Consider the following 24938-nt stretch of genomic DNA (forward strand, 5'->3'; position numbering starts at 1 on the left):
CTATGTGGCTAGGCAATATACTACGTAGCTGGGCAATATACTACGTGGCTGGGCAATATACTACGTGGCTGGGCAATATACTATGTGGCTGGGCAATATACTACGTCGCTGAGCAATATACTACGTGACTGGGCAATATACTACGTCACTCGGCAATATACTACATGGGCTGTGCAATATACTACATGGCTGTGCAATATACTACGTGGCTGGGCAATATACTACGTGGGCTGTGCTGTATACTATGTGGCGGGGCAATATACTACGTGGGCTGTGCTGTATACTCGTGGCTGGGCAATATACTACATGGCTGTGCAATATACAACGTGGCTGGGCAATATACTACGTGGCTGGGCAGTATACTATGTGGGTTGTGCAATTTACTACGTGGCTGTGCAATATACTACATGGCTGTGCAATATACTACGTGGACATGCATATTCTAGAATACCCAATGCGTTAGAATCGGGCCACCATCTAATCATGTATAAAATCCATTTTCTCACCTTATGGAATATCTTTTCCTCTCCTGGATTGATCCAACCGTGAATGGATGGTCCTGTGTGTCTTTTCACTGATTCCTCAGACCTCCGTCTGGATATGACATGCAGCATGAATCCTCACTTATCTGTAGGCTCTGTCTGACTCTTGTAACGTGATATAGTGGAATTCCTGCGCCTTGAACAACAGGTGTTTAGCAAAGCTCCCATTCCCCGTGTACAAGGGGTCGGATTCCACACAAAAAAGTACAAAAATCAGATCTGGCTGAGGCTCGCCATAATGTTAGGAAAAATAACTCTTCCTTACTTTTTCAAGTAATAATACAGTGATAGAAAAGGAAAGCAATATTGAATTGTGTGGATAAAACAAATCTCGTTTAATGTCCATTCAAAAAGTGGTTACAAAAATGAAGAAAAAGTAAATTCATAAGTTCATAGCACACAAAATTAAGTATTAGATTATAAAGGAGAAAGCAAGCATTGATCTTACATATGGTCTTGTGGTATGATGTGGTCATCCATGTGGAGAGTCTCAAGAAATGAGAGATCTGGCCCATAGTGGAGCTGGGTCTTCCTTATATACTATTTTGACCCATAGACTTACATTGGTTACTATTTTTCTACCTCCTAACCACATAAGGTGATCTACCGCTATGTTCATAGCTCGTACCATATTAGCAGAACCTAGTAGCTTGCAGAGTATACATATTGGTTCTGTACATTACCTCATTCCATATTACCTAAATATATTTTGTAAGATCCCCAGAATAACTCACTCACACACTACCTAGAGCTTCTGAATTGAACTCTGTATATACGATAAGTAATCAATAATAATATTTTATTATTATTGTTATTAATATTTTACAGCAAGTGATCTTCCGGTTCATGTGTTCGAGCACTGGAGTGTGACACGCATCACTGCAAGTCCAGGCGCACTGTTAACCCCTTCCTGACATCCGACGTACTATCCCGTTGAGGTGGGGTGGGCCCCCATGACCGCCGACGGGATAGTACGTCATAGCCGATCGGCCGCGCTCACGGGGGGAGCGCGGCCGATCGCGGCCGGGTGTCGGCTGCATATCGCAGCTGACATCCGGCACTATGTGCCAGGAGCGGTCACGGACCGCTCCCGGCACATTAACCCCCGGCACACCGCGATCAAACATGATCGCGATGTGCCGGCGGTGCAGGGAAGCATCGCGCAGGGAGGGGGCTCCCTGCGGGCTTCCCTGAGCCCCCCGCAGCAACGCGATGTGATCGCGTTGCTGCGAGGGTCTTACCTCCCTCCCTGCCTGCTCCAGACCCGGATCCAAGATGGCCGCGGATCCGGGTCCTGCAGGGAGGGAGGTGGCTTCACAGACGCCTGCTCAGAGCAGGCACTGTGAAGCAGCCTGCACCTCTCGCAGATCGGTGATCTGTCAGAGTGCTATGCAAACTGACAGATCACCGATCTGTATTGTCCCCCCCTGGGGCAAAGTAAAAAAGTAAAAAAAAAAATTTCCAAATGTGTAAAAAAAAATTAAAAAAAATATTCCAAAATAATGAAAAAAAAAAAAAAATATTATTCCCATAAATACATTTCTTTATCTAAATAAAAAAAAAAACAATAAAAGTACACATGTTTAGTATCGCCGCGTCCGTAACGACCCAACCTATAAAACTGCCCCACTAGTTAACCCCTTCAGTAAACACCGTAAGAAAAAAAAAAAAAAAACGAGGCAAAAAACAACGCTTTATTACCATACCGCCGAACAAAAAGTGGAATAACACGCGATCAAAAAGACATATATAAATAACCATGGTACCACTGAAAACGTCATCTTGTCCTGCAAAAAACAAGCCGCCACACAGCATCATCAGCAAAAAAATAAAAAAGTTATAGTCCTGAGAATAAAGCGATACCAAAATAATTATTTTTTCTATAAAATAGTTTTTATCGTATAAAAGCGCCAAAACATAAAAAAATGATATAAATGAGATATCGCTGTAATCGTACTGACCCGAAGAATAAAACTGCTTTATCAATTTTACCAAACGCGGAACGGTATAAACGCCTCTCCCAAAAGAAATTCAGGAATTGCTGGTTTTTGGTCATTCTGCCTCACAAAAATCGGAATAAAAAGCGATCAAAAACGGTCACGTGTCCGAAAATGTTACCAATAAAAACGTCAACTCGTCCCGCAAAAAACAAGACCTCACATGACTCTGTGGAGCAAAATGTGGAAAAATTATAGCTCTCAAAATGTGGAGACGCAAAAACTTTTTTGCTATAAAAAGCGTCGCTGGTTTCACACTTGCGTTTTTGTCTGCAGCGTTTTTTGCACAAAAAAACGCATGCGTTTTTTCCCTATATTTAACATTGAAAACGCATGCGGTTTTTTTGTACACGTTTGGTCGCGTTTTCAAACGCATGCGGTTTTTTTCTGCATGCGTTAATTTTCAGAAATACAACCTGCAGTATTTTCTTGCGTTTTTAAGCACATGCGTTTGTTTGCGTTAAAAACGCATGCATTTTTATCGAAAAAAAAACAGAAAACACACTGAAAAGCCACCCACCACCATCATTGTGATAAAGGGATCCAAACCCTAACCCTAACTCTACCCCTAACCTCACCCCTAACCGTTTAATGAACATTTTCTGACAGTCATAGTGCCACGTATTTCAGTGCCACGTATTTCAGTGCCACGTATTTCAGTGCCACGTATTTCAGTGCCACGTATTTCAGTGCCACGTATTTCAGTGCCACGTATTTCAGTGCCACGTATTTCAGGGCAACGTATCACATATTTCAGTGCCACGTGTTTCAGTGCCACGTATTTCAGTGCCACGTATCACGTATTTCAGTGCCACATATTTTAGTACCACGTATTTCAGTTGCACGTGTTTCAGTGCCACGTATTTCAGTGCCACGTATTTCAGTGCCACGTATTTCAGTGCCACGTATTTCAGTGCCACGTATCACGTATTTCAGTGCCACGTGTTTCAGTGCCACGTATTTAAGTGCCACGTATCACATATTTCAGTGCCACGTATTTCAGTGCCACGTATTTCAGTGCCACGTATTTCAGTGCCACGTATTTCAGTGCCACGTATTTAAGTGCCACGTATCACATATTTCAGTGCCACGTATTTCAGTGCCACGTATTTCAGTGCCACGTATTTCAGTGCCACGTATCACGTATTTCAGTGCCACGTGTTTCAGTGCCACGTGTTTCAGTGCCACGTATTTAAGTGCCACGTATCACATATTTCAGTGCCACGTATTTAAGTGCCACGTATTTAAGTGCCACGTATTTCAGTGCCACGTATTTCAGTGCCACGAATTTAAGTGCCACGTATTTCAGTGCCACGTATTTCAGTGCCACGTATTTCAGTGCCACGTATTTCAGTGCCACGTATTTCAGTGCCACGTATTTAAGTGCCACGTATCACATATTTCAGTGCCACGTATTTCAGTGCCACGTATTTCAGTGCCACGTATCACGTATTTCAGTGCCACGTGTTTCAGTGCCACGTGTTTCAGTGCCACGTATTTAAGTGCCACGTATCACATATTTCAGTGCCACGTATTTAAGTGCCACGTATTTAAGTGCCACGTATTTCAGTGCCACGTATTTCAGTGCCACGTATTTCAGTGCCACGAATTTAAGTGCCACGAATTTAAGTGCCACGTATTTCAGTGCCACGTATTTCAGTGCTACGTATTTCAGTGCCACGTATTTCAGTGCCACGTATTTCAGTGCCACGTATTTCAGTCACGTTTAGGGTTAGGGGTAGGGGTAGGGTTAGGGTTAGGGCTAGGGTTGGGGGTAAAGTTAGGGTTGGGGCTAAAGTTAGGGTTGGGGCTAAAGTTAAGGTTGGGGCTAAAGTTAGGGTTAGGGTTTGGATTACATTTACGTTTGGATTAGGGTTGGGATTAGAATTATGGGTGTGTCAGGGCTAGGGGTGTGGTTAGGGTTACCGTTGGGATTAGGGTTAGGGGTGTGTTTGGGTTAGGGTTTCAGGTAGAATTGGGGAGTTTCCACTGTCCAGGCACATCAGGGGCTCTCCAAGCGCGACATGGCGTCCAATCTCAATTCCAGCCAATTCTGCGTTGAAAAAGTAAAACAGTGCTCCTTCCCTTCCGAGCTCTCCCGTGCGCCCAAAAAGGGGTTTACCCCAACATATGTGTTATCAGCGTACTCGGGACAAATTGAACAACAACTTCTGGGGTCCAAGCTCTCTTGTTATCCTTAGGAAAATAAAAATTTGGGGGGCTAAAAATCATTTTTGTGGGAAAAAAAAGATGTTTTATTTTCACGGCTCTGCGTTATAAACTGTAGTGAAACACTTGGGGGTTCAAAGTTCTCACAACACATCTAGATAAGTTCCTTGGGAGGTCTAGTTTCCAATATGGGGTCACTTGTGGGGGGTTTGTACTGTTTGGGTACATCAGGGGCTCTGCAAATGCAACGTGACGCCTGCAGACCAATCCATTTAAGGCTGCATTCCAAATGGTGCTCCTTCCCTTCCGAGCTCTGTCATGCACCCAAACAGTGGTTCCCCCCCACATTTGGGGTATCAGCGTACTCAGGACAAATTGGACAACAACTTTTGGGGTCCAATTTATCCTGTTACCCTTGTGAAAATACAAAACTGGGGGCTAAAAAATCATTTTTGTGAAAAAAAAAAAGAATTTTTATTTTCACGGATTTGCGCTATAAACTTTAGTGAAACACTTGGGGGTTCAAAGTTCTCAAAACACATCTAGATAAGTTCCTTGGGAGGTCTAGTTTCCAATATGGGGTCACTTGTGGGGGGTTTGTACTGTTTGGGTACATCAGGGGCTCTGCAAATGCAACGTGACGGCTGCTGACCAATCCATTTAAGTCTGCATTCCAAATGGCGCTCCTTCCCTTCCGAGCTCTGTCATGCGCCCAAACAGTGGTTCCCCCCCACATATGGGGTATCAGCGTACTCAGGACAAATTGGAAAACAAATTTTGGGGTCCAATTTATTCTGTTACCCTTGTAAAAATACAAAGCTGGGGGCTAAAAAATCATTTTTGAGAAAAAAAAAAATATATATTTTCACGGCTCTGCGTTATAATCTGTAGTGAAACACTTGGGGGTTCAAAGCTCTCAAAACACATCTAGATAAGTTCCTTAGGGGGTCTACTTTCCAAAATGGTGTCACTTGTAGGGAGTTTCAATGTTTAGGCACATCAGGGGCTCTCCAAACGCAACATGGCGTCCCATCTCAATTCCAGTCAATTTTGCATTGAAAAGTCAAATGGCGCTCCTTCCCTTCCAAGCTCTGCCATGCGCCCAAACAATGGTTTACACCCACATATGGGGTATCAGCGTACTCAGGACAAATTGCACAACATTTTTTGCGGTCCAATTTCTTCTCTTACCCTTGGGAAAATAAAAAATTGGGGGCGAAAAGATCATTTTTGTGAAAAAATATGATTTTTTATTTTTACGGCTCTGCATTATAAACTTCTGTGAAGCACTTGGTGGGTCAAAGTGCTCACCACACATCTAGATAAGTTCCTTAGGGGGTCTACTTTCCAAAATGGTGTCACTTGTAGGGAGTTTCAATGTTTAGGCACATCAGGGGCTCTCCAAACGCAACATGGCGTCCCATCTCAATTCCAGTCAATTTTGCATTGAAAAGTCAAATGGCGCTCCTTCCCTTCCAAGCTCTGCCATGCGCCCAAACAATGGTTTACACCCACATATGGGGTATCAGCGTACTCAGGACAAATTGCACAACATTTTTTGGGGTCCAATTTCTTCTCTTACCCTTGGGAAAATAAAAAATTGGGGGCGAAAAGATCATTTTTGTGAAAAAATATGATTTTTTATTTTTACGGCTCTGCATTATAAACTTCTGTGAAGCACTTGGTGGGTCAAAGTGCTCACCACACATCTAGATAAGTTCCTTAGGGGGTCTACTTTCCAAAATGGTGTCACTTGTAGGGAGTTTCAATGTTTAGGCACATCAGGGGCTCTCCAAACGCAACATGGCGTCCCATCTCAATTCCAGTCAATTTTGCATTGAAAAGTCAAATGGCGCTCCTTCCCTTCCAAGCTCTGCCATGCGCCCAAACAATGGTTTACCCCCACATATGGGGTATCAGCGTACTCAGGACAAATTATACAACAACTTTGGGGGTCCATTTTCTCCTGTTACCCTTGGTAAAATAAAACAAATTGGAGCTGAAATAAATTTTGTGTGAAAAAAAGTTAAATGTTCATTTTTATTTAAACATTCCAAAAATTCCTGTGAAACACCTGAAGGGTTAATAAACTTCTTGAATGTGGTTTTGAGCACCTTGAGGGGTGCAGTTTTTAGAATGGTGTCACACTTGAGTATTTTCTATCATATAGACCCCTCAAAATGACTTCAAATGAGATGTGGTCCCTAAAAAAAAATGGTGTTGTAAAAATGAGAAATTGCTGGTCAACTTTTAACCCTTATAACTCCGTCACAAAAAAAAATTTTGGTTCCAAAATTGTACTGATGTAAAGTAGACATGTGGGAAATGTTACTTATTAAGTATTTTGCGTGACATATGTCTGTGATTTAAGGGCATAAAAATTCAAAGTTGGAAAATTGCAAAATTTTCATAATTTTCGCCAAATTTCCATTTTTTTTCACAAATAAACGCAAGTTATATCGAATAAATTTTACCACTAACATGAAGTACAATATGTCACGAGAAAACAATGTCAGAATCGCCAAGATCCGTCAAAGCGTTCCAGAGTTATAGCCTCATAAAGGGACAGTGGTCAGAATTGTAAAAATTGGCCCGGTCATTAACGTGCAAACCACCCTTGGGGGTGAAGGGGTTAAATGCATGTAATTTCCGAGCATGTGTTCTGGGGCTTGGCGCACCCTGCAGTATGCTTCTATCTATGAGTCCCAGCGTGGATCACATTCGAGAGATGGACCTGCGCATATCCAGTCATTAGCGATCTTGCAGTGCGAAGAATGTGCAATATTATTGTATCTTTGTGTTTATTTAACAGGAAGTGAGGGACTATTTGAGGAGTGGTCTGGCCAAGCGGCCTATTGAAAAGCATCCTCTGACAGAGGACATATGTACATCATATATCATGGGTCAACATCACTATATCGAGCCTCCTGATGAGCCAGTATTATAATTCACTCAACTCAAGTAACGAGTACACGAGCATTTTATTGCTGCTTATCACCAGTAAGGATGATTCTGAGAATCTGAGAAAGATCAGTAATCATCCCAGAACTGCATGGGACGACCTGGTAAATGACCTGAAGAGAGCTGGGACCACAGTCTCAAACTGTACCGTTAGTAACACATTACGCCGTCATGGAATAAAATCCTGCAGGGCACGCAAGGTCCTCCTGCTCACGCCAGCACATGTCCAGGACCCTTTGAAGTTAACCAATGACAGTCTTGATGATCCAGAGGAGGCATAGGAGGTCATATGGTCAGATGAGACCAGAATAGAACTTTTTGGTATCAACTTCATTCACTGGGTTTGGAGGAAGAAGAAGGATGAGGACAACTTTAAGAACACTATCCCAACCTTGCACCATGGAGGGGGAAACATCATACTTTTGGGGGTGCTTTTCTGCAAAGAGGACAGGATGATTATACCCTATTGTAGAGAGGATGGACGAGGTCATGTATTGCGAGATTTTGGAAAACAACCTCCTTCCCTCAGTAAGAGCATTGAAGATGGGTCATGGCTGGGTCTTCAAGCATGACAATGACCCAAAACACACAGCTAGGGCACCTAAGCAGTGGCTTCGTAAGAAGCATTTCAAGGTCTTGTAATGACTTAGCCAGTCTCCAGAACAGAACCTAATAGAAAATCTTTGGAGGGAGATGAAATTCAATGGTTCCCAGCGATAGCCTCAAAACCTGAAAAATTTGGAGATGATCTGCCAGATTCTGTCTCTCACAGTTGAACTGTACCTACGATAAAAATTACAGCCCTCTCAATTGTATGTAGGTCAAAAACTTGCAATATTGGTAGTGTATCAAATACTTGTTTCATCACAGCAAATATACAGTGGGGAAAATATTAGGTTTTCAAGATGGGTACGTAAAAATCGGACAGCACTCAAAATGGTCTGAGTACTGTGAGATTTTTTTCTCCACCCGTTCATTTGCATTGGCGAGTCTCATCCGATATACGGAGAAAAAAAATTGCAGATGAGCAGAGACTCATAGACTAAAATTAGCAAGAATGCAATATGATTTTTTTTTATCAGATTGCCCTTGTCAGGTTTTCTCGTAAATGAGTATGAGCACTAACCATCCCTCTTCATTTTCTACTGAAACGCTCGCTGCTCACAATTAAAGAGGAAGCTTTGCACGCTGACCATGTGGAGATAGAATAATAAATTAAATAGGATGATACTACTCAGTCCAGCCTCATCTCATCTCAGTGCAGACTGAGTGATACTAAGGAGAAGGAGGCTGAAGTGGAACAGGAGATGGTTGCCTGTGCTACAGAGGGTACAAGCCACTTCAGCTTCATCTCATCTGTTCAGCGTGGATGGGCTGAAGAGGAGGAGAAGGAGGAGAGGGAAAAGGAGGAAAGGGAAAAGGAAGAGAAGATGGATTTTCGTCCCCATGGTGTGGATAGGGAAGTCTTGCCTGTTGGGAGTCTGTCACACATGGCTGACTTTACGTCCCACTGCCTTTCCCATGACCCTCAAGTTATACGCATTTTGGCTAACACTGATTACTGGTTGTTGCACCCTTCTTGATCCATGCTTCGAGGAGAACTTTCCATCTTTCCTTCCTGCAGCGGAGATCGGCTAGTAAAATCATGCAATACCAGAAGCCCCTAGTTGAACAATTAGTAAAAAATTCCCATCTGACAACACTGACGGCAAAGGTCATAGTTCCATGGAAAAGGAGTAGAAATGAGGGAGACAGACACCAAGGCCAACAGAGACAGGTGAAGATCATCAAAGGTCTGGAACTGTTTCATTAGACCCTCACAGTGCCCAGGCCCTGAAGCGCGGGGTACTCTAACAAGGAAGGAAAAGTTTTTTGAAGATGGTGAAAGAGTACCTAGCTGACCATTTCATCTCCCTCAGTGATTCAACTGTGCAGTACAACTATTGGGTATCCAAGCAGGACAAGTGGCATGAACTGTTTCCCGCTATGTCTTAGAGGAGTTGGCCTACCCTGCCTCTAGTATTTTGTCAGAGTGGGTTTTTAGTGTTGCCAGGGGCATATTAACTGATAAGTTGCTGCCTGTCAACTGAAAATGCTTACAAGCTGACTCTTATCAAAATGAAGAAGGCCTGGATTGGCTCAGACTTCTCAGCCTCACCAAATGACAGCAGCGGAACATAAATATGTTAGGGCGGTCTGCAAGTCAGACCCTTAGGGATATTGGATGGCTGCCAGATATGAGGATGCTCCAGAGCAATGATGGACAGAGACAGACGTAATTTGTTTCAGCTGCCATATTTTACTGGTTCCGTACAGTCAGGTATATACACTTTTGAGTAGGCGTATACATTATGTTCATGCGCAAATCAGCTATTTATTACATATGAGACCATCATTAATTCATCATTAATTCATCAGGTATTTCTTACATAAGAGGTAACCTGCGGACAGACACGTACAGTCCTAAAGTTCATCTGATTAACCTCACCCTAGTCAGCAATTCTAATTGATAATCAATAGTTAATGACTTAGCAAATCTAGGCATGTCTGGGCATATTCTACTAGACTGACATTATTCATATGTGCATGAGATATAAGAATATATCAAGGTGGTCCCTGATTTCCCCATCAGTCCCCCCTTTTGAGATTAGATATGACTCTACCCCTAACTTACAGGTGCTCTCAAAGGCCTAGCACCAGTGTCGGACTTTCTTGTCAATTCTTCTGCCGAATCCCCCATAGGATGGGGAGATCATATCCTATTCTCAATCATAGCATTTGTTCATAGTCATCTTTGAGGGATTTCATTTGCATATCCATAGTCTTAGGTTCAGAAACTTCACCATCATGCCATCATGGAACTGCCGGATAACTGAGATGAACTTGCTCGGGCAGCCGAATTTTGCCATGATCTTCCATAGGCCGTCTCTACTGACTGTGTTAAAAGCCTTGGTCAAATCAACAAAAGTTACATAAAGGTCACGGTGTTGCTCCTGGCACTTTTCCTGAAGTTGACGTGCTGAAAAGACCATATCTACTGTTCCACGTTTAGCATGGAAACCACACTGGCTTTCGGGTAATAGTCCTTGCTCAAGGTGATGTAAAAGGCGGTTGAGCAAGAGACGAGCCAATATCTTGCCTGCAATGGACAGAAAGGAGATGCCTCGATGGTTGTCACAAGATTGGCGATTACCTTTCCTCTTGTATATGTGAATTATGCTGGCATCTTTCATCTGTTGTGGAACCTGTTCCTTTGCCCACATATATTGGAATAGTTTGGTCACCGTTTGCATCAGAACAGAGCCGCCAGCTTTATATACCTCAGCAGGTATAGCATCATTTCCTGGTGCTTTTCCACAAGAAAGTTGTTTTACTGCTTTCCTGACTTCATCTTCACTTGGAAGAACATCAAGCTCCTTGTTGATTTCTACCTGGGGCAGGCGAGCAATAGCCTCATCATTGATATTGGCACTGCGATTAAGAATATTATTAAAGTGCTCAGCCCACCGTTCCAGAATTTGTTTCTTTTCTGTCAGCAGCTTAGTTCCATCTGCGTTAAGCAGAGATGAAGAGCTTGATGACTGGGGTCCATATACAGCTTTGAGAGCACCGTAGAAGCGTTTCTGGTCATGGGTATCTGCATAGCCCTGAATTTCGTCGGCCTTCTTGCTAAACCAGATATCCTGCATCTCGCGTAGCTTGATTTGTACCTTTCTTTTTATGTTGGTAAAGGCACCTTTCTTAGCTAATGACGTGGGGTCATTTTGATACACCGCTGATGTTTCTCTTCTAGGAGTGTCTTTATTTCCTCGTCGTTTTCATCGAACCAGTCTTGATTATTTCTGGCTGCTGATCCGAGATGCTCCAGAGCAGTATTATAAACAGCATCTCTCAGAATTGTCCACTGTTCCTTAACGCCAATCTCCTCTGCCCGTATTATATTTAACAGTCTGCAATCAAGGTCATTGGCAAATTCCCTTGCAATTCTTTTATTTTGCAGCTTATAGATATTTAGCCTCTTTGTCGTTTTCTGCCCTTGGGGTCTCCTCGCAGGCAGGATGCGGAGCCTGCACTTAGACACAATGAGGCGATGGTCAGTCCAGCAGTCTGCACTGCACATGGCCCTTGTCACTCTAAAGTCCATCTCATCCCTTTTCCTGGCAATGATGTAATCATTGATGCCTTTCGGAAGCCTGGTAAGTTTACGAGCAAGATGAGTTTTGATAGCAAATCTCACGCCTGCTTCTCGTTTTTCAGTGCTGTCTCGACTACTCCAGAAGAATGTATATCCACCACTATGCTCTGTCAATTGACCCTTGTCTGACAGGCGTGTTTCGCTGAGAGCTGCTATATCAACCTTGTAACGAGCTAGCTCCCGAGCAACCAATGCCGTTCTTCTCTCTGGTCTGTCTGCCTTGGTATTATCCAGCAGAGTTCTCACATTCCATGTGCCAAGGTTGAGTACCATCATTTTCTTTTTCTTTATTGTGTGTCGACCGCTGCATGGGAAACCCGCCAGCTGCGGTAGGCTGACCAGGTGAAATGAAGCAGACTATGTTTGAGGCACCTTTTCTAGCCCCGTCCTCGATTAAGGTGAGCAGAGTGACCCTGAACAGGACTGCTCAGACACCCAGGAGGCTGCCAAACTCCACTGCTGCTTCGGTCCAGTGGAGAGCGACCATATGGCCTGGGCCACCTGCATGCAGGTTCGTGACTACAGCTTCCAGTGACTTCACACCTGCTGCATTGCCACTCTCCTATCGCCACAGGACTTTTGATACGCAGTGGTTGAAGTCATGACTTGCACTTGACTTAGATTAAAGTGAGGAAGTGTTGTGCAGTCGTCAACCTCACCCTCTCGCCTGTACCTATCGAGCCCCAGTGGCAAGAACTAGGCGAGACAACTGGAGATAGGTCAGGGTGCAGTGGATGGCCAGCAGTGTCCTATATGTGCCTCGCTGTGCCCTCTCAGCACTCCACAACGCTGTGCTGGAAATCGCTTGTCTGTCCGTTGAATCTTGGTTTCTTCCGCACAGTCTGCCATATCCAGTCTTCACATGCAAGGGTATGCAAACCCTTGAAAATCACTGCAGGTCTCAAAGAAACCCAAAAGCTACCCTCACCTGGTTTGGCCCGCCGCCGGAGGTGGCGTAAAACAAGGCTGTATGCTTGCTCCAACCCTGTTCTCTGCAATGTTAAGTGATGCCTTTAACAACTGTGAAGATGGAATCCAGGTTAGGTACAGGACTGATGGCAAGCTATTCAACCCAAAACGCCTGAAGGCGGTTACGAAAGTGCATGAGACTGTTATCCGTGAATTATTATTTGCTGAAGACTGTGCACTTAACGCTAGCACGGAACAGCAGATGCAGCATGAAATGGACTGTTTTTCGCAAGCTTGCGACAGTTTTGGTCTCGAGATCAACATTAGAAAAATGGAAGTCATGTATCAACCAGTTCCAGGAAAACTGTACAAGGAGCCACGTATCACGGTGAAGGAGCAAAACCTCAAAGCAGTCGATAACTTCACCTACTTAGGCAGCACACTTTCCCATGAAGTAACCAGCTGAGGTTCATAACAATCGCCAAAGCCAGTGCCACCTTCGGGAGACTGTGTCAGAACATTTGGGAACAAAGGGGACTCAGCCTTACCACCAAGCTGAAGGTCTACTGTGCGGTGGTCCTCACCACACTTATCTATGCTAGCGAGACTTGGACAGTGTACAGCCGGCATGCTAAACAGCTTAATCATTTCCGCATGAGTTGCCTCCGCAGACTCCTGCAGATCAGGTGGCAAGACAATGTCCTGGACACGGCAATTCTGGAACAAACTGGGCTCTGCAACATTTACACTCTCCTGCTGAAAGTCCAAGCCAGGTGGGCTGGACATGTGGTCAGAATGCCTGACAGCCGACTACCGAAACAACTGCTGTATGGAGAACTGTGCCAAGGAAAGCGAACAGTTGGGGGGCAGAAGAAGCGCTATAAAGACTGCCTTAAAGTGTCTCTCAAAAACCTGGAAGTCAACCTCAGGAGCACATTCAGCTGAAGATAGGAAAATCTTTGACGCAAAAAGAAAGCGTGCTGTACGCAAGGCACAAGTAGAATCTGGTGTACTGAACACATCTGCTTCCTTATGTCAAGTATGTGGGCGAACCTTCAGGGCCCGGATTGGACTCATCAGCCACCTCCGGACCCATAACTACTAATTCTCTTCTAACCCTGAAGTCATGGTCAGCTTAGGAAACGAAGGATGAACATCACATAGTCTTAGTAATGGATGCATCAATCAGTCTCTGGAGGAGTCCTCTAATGCAAGGTATGCAGCAGCATCCGCCGACCACAATTATTGCAGCCAAGACGGCGAGAGAGATGAGGAGACTGGACACCAGGTGACTCCATTTTCCGAACTATGACTTGAGCCACTCTGTGAAGGGGTTGTCGATACGAGAATTCTCTGCCAGCTCCTCAGACAGTGATGCAAGACCCTCCAGTGCCTTGGTGATGCTCCCACCTGGTGCTGTGTTGTTTGGGATGAAAGTACAGAAGTAATTCATTTTACAAACACCTCCTTTTTCTGCTAGCAGCATATCTAAGGCCATTCTATTTTGCCACGTTATCAAGGAAGTAGGGCCTAATTGTTCTGCTAATCCTTTTATTGCATCTCTTGTATAATTTATAAACCTTTGTTGATTATAATATATATAATTTATCCAATCCACATTCTTGTTAAGTGTAACCCACCAAAAGAAAACTGATTCAAACCCTGCTGCGATCTGGTTCCTAGCTTTATATTCATCTAGTACCCCTTTAGGAACGCTTATGCTATCTACATACCTCCCAACTTTTTAACCCCTTCATGACCTTGCCGTTTTTTGCAATTCTGACCAGTGTCCCTTTATGAGGTAATAACTCAGGAACGCTTCAACGGATCCTAGCGATTCTGAGATTGTTTTTTCGTGACATATTGGGCTTCATGTTAGTGGTAAATTTAGGTCGATAATTTCTGAGTTTATTTGTGAAAAAAACGGAAATTTGGCAAAAATTTTGAAAATTTCGCAATTTTCACATTTTGAATTTTTATTCTGTTAAACCAGAGAGTTATGTGACACAAAATAGTTAATAAATAACATTTCCCACATGTCTACTTTACATCAGCACAATTTTGGAAACAAATTTTTTTTTTGCTAGGAAGTTATAAGGGTTAAAATTTGACCAGTGATTTCTCATTTTTACAACAAAATTTACAAAACCATTTTTTTTAGGGACCACCTCACATTTGAAGTCAGTTTGAGGGTTCTATATGGCTGAAAATACCCAAAAGTGACACCATTCTAAAAACTGCACCCCTCAAGGTGCTCAAAACCACATTCAAGAAGTTTATTAACCCTTCAGGTGTTTCACAGCAGCAGAAGCAACATGGAAGTAAAAAATGAACATTTAACTTTTTAGTCACAAAAATGATATTTTAGCGAAAATTTTTTTATTTTCCCAAGGGTAAAAGGAGAAACTGGACCACGGACGTTGTTGTCCAATTTGTCCTGAGTACGCTGATACCTCATATGTGGGGGTAAACCACTGTTTGGGCGCACGGCAGGGCTCGGAAGGGAAGGAGCGCCATTTGACTTTTTCAATGAAAAATTGGCTCCAATCTTTAGCGGACACCATGTCGCGTTTGGAGAGCCCCCGTGTGCCTAAACATTGGAGCTCCCCCACAAGTGACCCCATTTTGGAAACTAGACCCCCCAAGGAACTTATCTAGAAGCATAGTGAGCACTTTAAACCCCCAGCTGCTTCACAAATTGATCCGTAAAAATGAAAAAGTACTTTTTTTTCACAAAAAAATTATTTTAGCCTCAATTTTTTCATTTTCACATGGGCAACAGGATAAAATGGATCCTAAATTTTGTTGGGCAATTTCTCCTGAGTACACTGATACCTTACATGTGGGGGTAAACCACTGTTTGGGCACATGGTAAGGCTCGGAAGGGAAGGAGCGCCATTTGACTTTTTGAATGAAAAATTATCTCCATCGTTAGCGGACACCATGTCGCGTTTGGAAAGCCCCTGTGTGCCTAAACATTGGAGCTCCTCCACAAGTGACCCCATTTTGGAAACTAGACCCCCCAAGGAACTCATCTAGAGGCATAGTGAGCACTTTAAACCCCCAGGTGCTTCACAAATTGATCCGCAAAAATGAAAAAGTACTTTTTTTTCACACAAAATTTCTTTTAGCCTCAATTCTTTCATTTTCACATGGGCAACAGGATAAAATGGATCCTAAAATTTGTTGGGCAATTTCTCCTGAGTATGCCGATACCTCATATGTGGGGGTAAACCACTGTTTGGGTGCACGGCAAGGCTCGGAAGGGGAGGCGTGCCATTTGACTTTTTGAATGGAAAATTAGCTCCAATCGTTAGCGGACACCATGTCGCGTTTGGAGAGCCCCTGTGTGCCTAAACATTGGAGCTCCCCTACAAGTGACCCCATTTTGGAAACTAGACCCCCCAAGGAACTTATCTAGATGCATAGTGAGCACTTATAACCCCCAGGTGCTTCACAGAAGTTTATAACGCAGAGCCGTGAAAATAAAAAATAATTTTTCTTTCCTCAAAAATGATTTTTAGCCCAGAATTTTTTATTTTCCCAAGGGTAATAGGAGAAATTGGACCCCAAATGTTGTTGTCCAGTTTGTCCTGAGTACGATGATACCCCATATGTGGGGGTAAACCACTGTTTGGGCGCACAGCAGGGCTCGGAAGGGAAGGCACGCCATTTGGCTTTTTGAATGGAAAATTAGCTCCAATCATTAGCGGACACCATGTCGCGTTTGGAGAGCCCCTGTGTGCCTAAACATTGGAGCTCCCGCACAAGTGACCCCATTTTGGAAACTAGACCTCCCAAGGAACTAATCTAGATGTGTGGTGAGCACTTTGAACCCCCAAGTGCTTCACAGAAGTTTATAACGCAGAGCCATGAAAATAAAAAATAATTTTTCTTTTCTCAAAAATGATTTTTTAGCCCACAATTTTTTATTTTCCCAAGGGTAATAGGAGAAATTGGACCCCAAAAGTTGTTTTCCAGTTTCTCCTGAGTACGATGATACCCCATATGTGGGGGTAAACCACTGTTTTGGCACACGTCGGGGTTCGGAAGGGAAGTAGTGACGTTTTGAAATGCAGACTTTGATGGAATGCTCTGCGGGCATCAGGTTGCGTTTGCAGAGCCCCTGATGTGCCTAAACAGTAGGAACTCCCCACAATTGACTCCATTTTGGAAACTAGACCCCCAAGGGAACTTATCTAGATGTGTAGTGAGCACTTTGAACCCCCAAGTGCTTCACAGAAGTTTACAACGCAGAGCCGTGAAAATAAAAAATCATTTTTCTTTCCTCAAAAAAGATGTTTTAGCAAGCAATTTTTTATTTTCACAAGGGTAACAGGAGAATTTGGACCCCAATATTTGTTGCCCAGTTTGTTGTGAGTATGCTGATACCCCATATGTGGGGGTAAACCACTGTTTGGGCACACGTCAGGGCTCGGAAGGGAAGTAGTGACATTTGAAATGCAGACTTTGATGGAATGGTCTGCGGGCGTCACATTGCATTTGCAGAGCCCCTGATGTGCCTAAACAGTAGAAACACCCCACAAGTGACCCCATTTTGGAAACTAGACCCCCGAAGGAACTTATCTAGATGTGTGGTGAGCACTTTCAACCCCCAAGTGCTTCACAGAAGTTTATAACGCAGAGCCGTGAAAATAAAAAATAATTGTTCTTTCCTCAAAAATTATGTTTTAGCAAGTAATTTTTTATTTTTGCAAGGGTAACAGGAGAAATTGGACCCCAACAGTTGTTGCCCAGTTTGTCCTGAGTACGCTGGTACCCCAAATGTGGGGGTAAACCACTGTTTGGGCGCACGTCGGGGCTTGGAAGGGCGGGAGCACCATTTGACTTTTTGAACGCAAGATTGGCTGGAATCAATGGTGGCGCCATGTTGCGTTTGGAGACCCCTGATGTGCCTAAACAGTGGAAACCCCTCAATTCTAACTTCAACACTAACCCCAACACACCCCTAATCCTAATCCCAACTGTAGCCATAACCCTAATCACAACCCTAACCCCAACACACCCCTAACCACAACCAGGGCCGGACTGGCCATCGGGCAGTTCTGGCAAATGCCAGAACGGCCGGTCCCTGTAGTGGGCCGCTCGATCTTTTGTCCCCCTTCATACTGTCAGCTCCTGCAGTGAGAAGCGATCGAGCTGCTCTATTAAAATCACTGCCGCCACGCAGGATGAAGTTGGCGGCTGCCCTCTGATGTCCTGATCCCCAGCTGTGGTGTGCAGTGAGGTAACTGAGACGGGTGGGGGTGGGGGTGCGCGCTCTGCTCTTCTCTGCTGCTCGGACTCTGCCACTTGCACTTACTGCTGTTTGCTATCAGGACATCAGACCGCCCACTTCCTCCTGTCCAGCGCGGTGGCAGGGACCTGGGACAGAAAAGATTTAGGAGCTGCTGCCTGATAAACGAGTGTCCTGAGCAGAAGCACAGAAAGCCCCGGAGTTTTACCAAGGAGAAAAGAAGCTGTTTGAAAGGCAAGCATTAATAGAATTAAGAAGAAAAAAAAGCTGTGTCCACTCTGCTCCCACACCACTACGGCTTCGTGCACACGCTGCGGTTTTTGCTGCGGATCCGCAGCGGATTGGATGCTGCGGATCCGCAGCAGTTTTCCATGCGGTGTACAGTACAATGTTACCGTATGGAAAACCAAAACCGCAGTGCCCATGCTGTGGAAAAAGCCGTGCGGAATCGCTGCGGAAAAAAAGAAGGAGCATGTCACTTCTTTCTGCAGATTCCGCAGCGGTTTTCAACATGCACCAATAGGAAAGTGCTGTTGAAAACCCGCAGAGGAATCCGCAGAAGAAACCGCAGGAAAATCAGCAGTGAAAACCACAGCGGTTTAGCACTGCGGATTTTCCAATTCCACAGCGGAAAAATCCACAGCAGATTCCGCATCGTGTGCACATACCCTAAGGCTATGTTTCCACAGTCGGTATTAGCAGCGCTTTGGACGCAGCTCCATCTTAAGCGCTGCCAGCTTCTGTACGTGCGGTGATTCCGCATGTGTTCATAGAACCGTGCGGAATCACCGCATCCTATACATTGGACTGTGCTATTTATCTTGCAGAGACTGAGCGTCTCCACAAGATAAATAGACATGCTGCGGTCTGGAAAGAAGCCCCGCATGTCCGTTTACACAGGGAAGCTGGAGGCGTCTTTGTACACATAGTGGAGACGGGATTTCATAAAATCCCCTCCACTATGGTGTAACATCTGGACGCTGCAGATTGGACACTGCGGCTGTACACAGCGTTTACTGACCGTAGAAACGTACCTAAACTCAAAAGGAAATCACCACTCCTGTGGTGAACTATAACTTCCAGCATGCCATAGGAGCTTCTGTACATGCTGGGAGTTATAGTTCTCCTCAAAAGGATAAGGATAATAGTCAACCATCCAATATAATAATCGCCAGTTAGGACTTCTGGCCGCTGTCCCCAAATCTCATAAGGCAGCACGGCAGTGTCACTCTGGCCTGGGCCCAACACCCTACACTGCAGTCCCCACTCACCTCATAGCCTTCTCCGCCGCCAGCTCGGATACGGAGCCTGCGACACCTCTCGTCAGCCTCCTAGTGAAGCCACCTCGGCCTAGCGGGGGGAGGGGTACAAGCATCGCCTCTGCTGCCCCGACCCGGCAATCTCACCGCCACCTCTCCCCCTCAGTCACACTGCAAAGTCCTCAAAATCAGTCCAGAATGTCCCGCGCTCCGCCAGCGGAACCAAGCTCCTCTGATGTCACAGGTCCCGGTACGTAACAGTCCCTCCTTTAGCTGCAGTTCTGTCTATGACTCCTCTGCTTCCGGGCAGGAGACAAAACCAAAATACTAGCAGGGCAAAATATGGTGGACGAGGGCCCAGCGAGATCCCACGAGAGGATGCTGTGCTGAAGAGACTGTCTCTGTGCTGTGCTGCCGCCTGTGCAAGTGACATATACATCTCCGCTATTCCCACTGTGTCGTTACTACGCATGCTCGGGAATAGCGGTGACGTGTAGGTCACTTGCGCAGGTGCAGTTCATGGCCGCAAGGCCACAAACTGTGCCTGCACAAAAATGCAGAGGGATGATATAAAACAGATATGTTGGAAAGCGCAAACGGTGTGTGACATGCCCGCTGCTCCTGTCAGCACCACTAAGCATCTACAGATGTTAATTTCACCGCATTCCCAATGCCATAGCACCTATGGAATCTTAAAGGGAATCTGATGGCTGATGCATGCTGCTGGTTCCACAGGGCGCATGTATAATACATTGGCTGTATGAGTCCAGAAAGGTATGGCTGACTCTGAAATGCTGCTGCGTTACAGGGAAAAACATACTGTAAAAGCCACCAAGGACCAAGGCCACACGGGTGACTAGTCAGACAGGCGGGTCCCTGGTGGCTTCTCCCCATCCGCTCCCACTGAGGGACAAGTTTGTTCCTGCGTGCGAGTACAGAGACACACCAGTCATTGGCAGCCGGAGGGAAGAAGTCAGACATGTTTTTCTCTGTGATGCCGCAGCATTTCAGAGACAAACATACCTGACTTAGATCGTACAGTCAGTGCCGGACACATGCTGCCCATGGGTCACACAGCAGATATCAACGGTCAGGTTCACTTTAAGTGTACGTGTAAACATTCAGTATTAGGCAGCGCTTTGGACGCAGTGCATGTCCGCTGTGTCCAAAACGCTGCCGGCTTCTGAACGCAGGTGAATCCGCATCTGTTCACTGAACTGTGCGGAATCACCACGTCCAATACATGGTATGGGTGATATTTATCTTGTGGAGACTCACGTCTTGGCAAGAGAAATTAACATGCTGCGGTCTGGAGAGACGCGCCACATGTCCATCTCCGCAGGGAAGGCGCAGGCGCCGGTGCACACATAGTGGACATGGGATTTATTGAAATCCCATCCACTATGCTGTAACATCTGGACGTTGTGGGTTGGACACTGCAGGTATACGCAGCGTCCAACCCACAGCGTTTACTGACGATGGGAACATACCCTGAAGTGTTTGTTCAGCGCTGCTTACTTCTGCATTGGGAGGTGAGCAGCATTGAAGACATTCTACAGATACCTGACAGGACAGATGCATGAATGGCAGCTATCATGGCTGTGTCTTGTGGGTATGGTTTCACACAGGATATCAGCACCAATCAGTTCCCAATGTGGAAATAAACAGAGCTGGAGAAACCCTTTAACCCAACTGTATAACAATAGCAACTCTAAACAGAAAAATTACAGTTAGTGGTCAATGATTTTTTTTTTCATTTCTTTTTTGTAGAAATGAAAAATGTAAAGAAAACTATAAAATTTATTTTGATATCTTTGTAATCGTATGAAACACCAGAATTAAGTTAACTTGTCATTTACACTTCACAGTCAGCTTAAAAAACAAATATATATATATATATATATATATATATATATATATATATATATATATATATAATGCATATATATTATATTGCACATACATATATACAATTGAAGTCTTACCCCTCTACAGTTTATTGTAAAAGAATACAAACTTCTGCTGCGCTGGCGTCTATTATTGTCTGCATCTCTGACATCACGTCAGTAGTGCTACAAAGGATTAGCTGCTGAGCTCCCTGATTGGCTGCAGCACTATTGATGTGACATCAGAACTGTAAACACTGGATCTGCGGAGTGTGAATAAAGTGCAGTTTGTTTGGGGTGTAGTGCTATGTGATATTTTATCGTATAGCACTTGGCCCAGTGTTATTCTATGGGGCAGAGCAGTTCAGCGATTATTTTCTCATGCTGAATCGGCATGAGAGAACAATGGCAGCATACTGCGATTGGCAGCACACAAATATATATTCACCATGCGACAAGTGGGCCTGTGTAACTTCAAATGCCAGGGCTGAATTTTAGTCCCAGTCCGGCCCTGACCACAACCCTAACCGCAACACAACCGTAACCCTAATTCCAACCCTAATCCTAACCCTAATCCCAACCGTAACCCTAATCCCAACCCTAACCACAACTGTAACCCCAACACACCCCTAACCCTATCCGTAACCCTAACCACAAGCCTATTCTTAACCCTATTTCCAACCCTAGCCCTAATTCCAACCCTAACCCTAAGGGTATGTGCCCACGTTGCGGATTCGTGTGAGATTTTTCCGCACGATTTTTGAAAAATCTGCAGGTAAAAGGCACTGCGTTTTGCCTGCGGATTTACAGCAGATTTTCAGTGTTTTTTTTGTGCGGATTTCACCTGCGGATTCCTATTGAGGAACAGGTGTAAAACGCTGCGGAATCCGCACAAAGAATTGACATGCTGCGGAAAATACAATGCAGCGTTTCTGCACGGAATTTTCCGCACCATGGGCACAGCAGATTTGGTTTTCCTTAGGTGTACATGGTACTGTAAACCTGATGGAAAACTGCTTCGAATTCGCAGCGGCCAATCCGCTGCGGATCCGCGGCCAATCCGCTGCCAATCCGCTGCGGATCCGCGGCCAATCCGCTGCCAATCCGCTGCAGATCCGCGGCCAATCCGCTGCCGATCCGCTGCGGATCCGCGGCCGATCCGCTGCGTATCCGCTGCCGATCCGCTGCGGATCCGCGGCCGATCCGCTGCGGATCCGCGGCCGATCCGCTGCAGATCCGCGGCCGATCCGCTGCGGATCCGCTGCCGATCCGCTGCAGATCCGCGGCCCATCCGCTGCGGATCCGCGGCCGATCCGCTGCGGATCCGCGGCCGATCCGCTGCGGATCCGCGGCCGATCCGCTGCCGATCCGCTGCCGATCCGCTGCGGATCCGCTGCCGATCCGCTGCCGATCCGCTGCGGATCCGCGCCCGATCCGCTCTGTGTGCACATGCCATAACCCTACCCCTAACCCCAACCCTACCCGTAACCCTAACCCTACCCCTAACCCTACCCCTAGTTCTAACCCTAACCCTAGTGGAAAAAGAAAAAAAAATATTTTCTTTATTTTATTATTGTCCCTACCTATGGGGGTGATAAAGGGGGGGGTTTATTTATTATTTTTTTATTTTGATCGCTGTGGTAGAACCTACCACAGCGATCAAAATGTACCTGTAATGAATCTGCCAGCCTGCAGATTCGGCGGGCGTACTGAGCATGCGCCCGCCATCTTGGAAGATGACGGCGCCCAGGGAGAAGACGGACCGACTTCGGGAGGATCGGTAAGTATAAGGGGGTGGTGGGGGGGTGGATCGGAGCACGGGGGGGGGATCGGAGGACGGGGGGAGCGGACAGGAGCACGGGGGAGCGGACAGGAGCACGGGGGAGCGAACAGGGGGATGGAGGGGGGTACCTGACAGAACGGAGGACTGGGGAGGAGATCGGGGGCGGTGGGGGGGGCCAGTACATGATTTCCAGCCATGGCAGATGCTATTGCAGCATCGGCCATGGCTGGATTGCAATATTTCACCATTTTCATAGGTGAAATATTGCAAATTGCTCTGATTGGCTGTTGCACTTTCAACAGCCAATCAGAGCGATCGTAGCCACGTGGGGGCAAAGCCACCCCCCCTAGGCTGAAGTACAACTCCCCCTCTCCCTGCAGATCGGGTAAAATAGGAATTAACCCTTTCACCCGATCTGCAGGGATGCGATCATTCCATGACGCCGCATAGGCGTCATGGGTCGGGAAGGGGTTAAGATGGGAAAGAGGGACAAAGTTTGCGGTGCGCAATGCGCTGTGGCAAATTTTAGGCCACGCCTCTGACCACACCCATTCATAACTAGTCACACCCATATCCACGTCCTAACCACACCCATTTAGCACTGCTGATCACACTGTTTCATAAAGAATAATTATAAACAAAAAAATATGGCCACACAGTGCTCCGTACTGTATAATGGCCACACATGATGCTCCATACTGTATAATGGCCACAAAGTGCTCCATGCTGTATAATGGCCGCACATGATGCTCCATACTGTATAATGGCCACAAAGTGCTCCATGCTGTATAATGGCCGCACATGATGCTCCATACTGTATAAAGACCGCACATGATGCCCAATACTGTATAATGATGGCACATGATGCTCCATACTGTATAAAGACCACACATGATGCCCAATACTGTATAATGATTGCACATGATGCTCCATACTGTATATTGACTGCACATGATGCTCCATACTGTACAATGAACACACGATGCTCCATACTGTATAATGACTGCACATGATGCTCCATATTGTATAATGGCCACACATGATGCTCCATACTGTATAATGGTTACACATGATGCTCCATACTGTATAATGACCGCACATGATGCTCCATACTGTATAATGACCACACATGATGCTCCATACTGTATAATGACCGCACATGATGCTCCATACTGTATAATGGCCACACATGATGCTCCATAAACTGCACAGACTTCTCCATACCTGATACGTCGATCTGCAATCACAGCAGCAGAGGCCAGTAACAGAGGAGGCCATCAGTGTCCATCCCACCATGCTCAGCCCCACTCATTCCACGCAGGATAAGCCAGGCATTAGTGCCACTGCTGGTTACATTGACACCCAGGCTGTGTCCGGCGGGTAAGAGCCCTGGTGTTAGATGCCAGTGTACAGGTGGGGCTCCCGACTGTAGATGTGTCACACTCCCAGCAGCTCTGCTTACAATGCAGGCAAAGATTTCAGCACCTACACACACACACCTCCCTCCGTGACACGTACCTCAAAAATGTCCCCTCTCTCTCCCTCTGAGCTGTACCGCGCACACTGGAAGATAAACAGACAGCAGGGGAAGGGGTGTGTCCTCATGCAAGGCATTCAGCAGTAACCATGCATTGTAGGGGATAGGGAGCTGCAGGACCTTACATGATGTCACGACCATGTGACCCCCCATACATGGGCGGAGTCAGTGTGAGCCCCGCCCCATGGCTGTGTATGGGCGGGGGAAGACATAGGATGTAAGAGCAGTGACGTGCTGCCCCTGACGTGCGCATTATCTGCTGGGCTGTACACAGGCGAGTGAGGTCACATGACCGGATACTCAGATAATGGCATCATGTACCTGCAGCTCCACATCACACAGGCCTCCTGGGTGTGTCGGCTGCTTCTTTTGCTGTCTGCGGGAGAAGCAGAGTCCCGTGCGGGACTGCGGGGCAAAGCCTGAAAATCAGGACAGTCCCGCAG

At 45.7% G+C, this 24938-nt stretch overlaps 1 protein-coding gene across 1 annotated transcript in view; it reads right to left on the reverse strand.

Moving 5' to 3' along the window:
• Window positions 1-24613, reverse strand: part of LOC143767985 (uncharacterized) — an 85378-nt gene extending 60765 nt beyond the window's left edge. Inside the window, exon 1 of the mRNA XM_077256580.1 lies at window positions 24477-24613. The gene's annotated coding sequence lies outside the window, so the exon portion shown is untranslated. The remainder of the gene's footprint in view (window positions 1-24476) is intronic.
• Between the last annotated feature and the right edge of the window lie 325 nt (window positions 24614-24938).

Source organism: Ranitomeya variabilis, chromosome 4 (genome assembly GCF_051348905.1).
Source record: "Ranitomeya variabilis isolate aRanVar5 chromosome 4, aRanVar5.hap1, whole genome shotgun sequence".
Lineage (NCBI taxonomy): Eukaryota > Metazoa > Chordata > Amphibia > Anura > Dendrobatidae > Ranitomeya > Ranitomeya variabilis.